This window comes from Entamoeba invadens (genome assembly GCF_000330505.1).
Source record: "Entamoeba invadens IP1 unplaced genomic scaffold scaff_1105074725991, whole genome shotgun sequence".
NCBI lineage: Eukaryota > Evosea > Mastigamoebida > Endamoebidae > Entamoeba > Entamoeba invadens.
Genome location: NW_004440432.1, coordinates 1,424 through 3,870, shown reverse-complemented (window position 1 = coordinate 3,870; position 2,447 = coordinate 1,424).

Genomic DNA, 2,447 nt, shown 5'->3' with positions numbered 1-2,447 from the left:
CAAACAGTTTCTAGGGTATGCTTTAAAAGATTAAAATGAAGGTTTAAATTGTGTCCGTAACACTTGTTATTTATTATAATAAAATGCCATTTAATAAACTATAATAATTATTCAAGTAAGTTAACCTTAAGTTTCGTTTTATCAAAACGAAAGCAGTTTTCATGTCAAGAGTTTTTATTTCCATATTGTTTTGAAAGATGTTTCTGACAATTGAAAAAAAGATTCAACATCACTCGAAGTCGGAACAATTCCAATTCCAGTCAAAACAACTTTTTTGAGAAGTGGATATTCAATTTCTGAAATAAGCTTCATCTTGAACATATCCAGTAATGTCAAAACTTTCTCAATTTGGAAACACTCAAGTTCCTGTATTTTCAACATTTTGTTATTTTCAATTAAATAATCAGATATAATTTTACGATTGTTAAAAATCACAATTTTCAGATTAGATATTTCATCTTTAAGATATGAAAATTGTTTTGCCAATTCAATTGTCTTTTTACTCGTTTTAAACATTTGATTTGGAATTGTCAATACACAGTACAGTGAATTGTATGTATTATTTTCTTTCAAAATCAACACTTCTTCAAAATTGGTAATATCATTTGTTAACAACGCATAATTACATTTGTTGCCAATAGAACCGAAACGAATAACGAGTGCGTTGATATAATCGTTCATCATTTGAATAACAACATCATTTGCAGCTTTTTCAAATGAATTTGTCTAGCTTATTTGTTTGTTTTTGATGTTTTTTTAAAAATCAATAAAGTATTGAATCATATTAATAATCAAACAAAACTGTTCTTCGAACAAACCAAACTTTTGCTGAAGTGCATCATTGCCTATTTTAGCAACAGTTGTAATATGAAACAAACTCAATACAACTGTATTGTTTTGCTTATCAAACAAATTAAAGTATTTAGGTATTTCACTTGATTTCAAATGTTTTATTTCGCTTATTTTTGATATGATACACTTTTGATTTGATGGTTTACTCATAAACTCAAACACCAATGATTTGTTGTAGACTAACACATCCAATAATAACGCATGATAAAACCAACGTGTCCCCGGAGTGGTCGGAATTGTAATTTTTTGAAGGTGTTTTTCTTTAATAATAAAATTATCCCATTCAGTTGTTGTTGTACTAAGTTGAAACCAGTTTAATATTTCCAAAATAATTAAACAATTGGTGTTTTTTCCAAATAAAACCTTCGCACATATTCATTCTATGACAATTGCAGTATTGAGTAAAAACATGAGAATCAATACCTTTCATGTTAACTTTAATTTTGTGTAATTCTTCACACAAAAGGTTAACCATTCCACATCTCAAACCTAACTTATTACTAGCACCATCACAACATATAGAAATCAATTTCTTTAAATCAACATCTCTTTCTTTTAGACAATTTTTTACACTAGCACTCAAATTTGCACCAGTACTTTTTCCAAACAACCTGAACACAACCAGTTTTCTTTGAGTAACAATAAAGTTGTTATCAACAAATCTAACAACAATTGCTACTAAGTTAACGCCCTTCCGTTTCGAACTGTCTACAATTATTGAAAAATAAACACACGAGACAAATTCGTTTATTATTAAATCATCATCATTAGCTTTGAATTGAACCATTCTGTTTTCAGTTGTCGAAGACTCAATACGCAAATCAATTTCAGATAGAGACGCGTTGAAATAAAACAAAATGACAAACTCAACAAAGTTTTTAACTATTTCTTTTTGTTGTTTCGAGAATGGCAACAAACAAGTGATCATAGAATACAACAATGAAGCGATGTATGATTTTCTTTTATTGACACATTTTGTATGAGACAAACTATAGTTTGATTCAAAATACATTTTAATTTTGTTATTAATATTTGTTGCACATCCAGGTTTTAAAAATTCAGGAGAAATATTAGATACAAAATTAATGTCGTTGATATCATTTTGATTTTTTGAATCACTTTCAATGAAAATTTTATCACAAATCATATCATCCGTGGATTTGTCACAACTTGAATCTTCACTATATAAATCACACATCTCATTTTCATGTAACGTTGTTTCAAATATTTCTTCTCCACATAAACTCGTGTTAGACTTATTTAATTCAACCTAATCATTCAAATCTACACGACCTTTATTTTCATTTTCGAAAGTATCATTTGCACTGAATTCTTGGTGATCATCTATTTTTGTTTCAGCAAGACTGTTCAAAATGCAAATTTCGTTGAATTGAGTCTTTAATTTATTGGTTAGTTCATTTTCTTTTTTAATTAACAAATCGAGTTTTGATACTTTGTGATTTCTTGATGTGACTTGGTCTCTGTCTAATTCATGAATGACTATATTTTGTTTGAATAATTTCATTTCGTTAACTGTCAATTTTTTTCTTTTGTTATCAGTAAACAATAACAAATATCCTCCTTTAGATTTATGT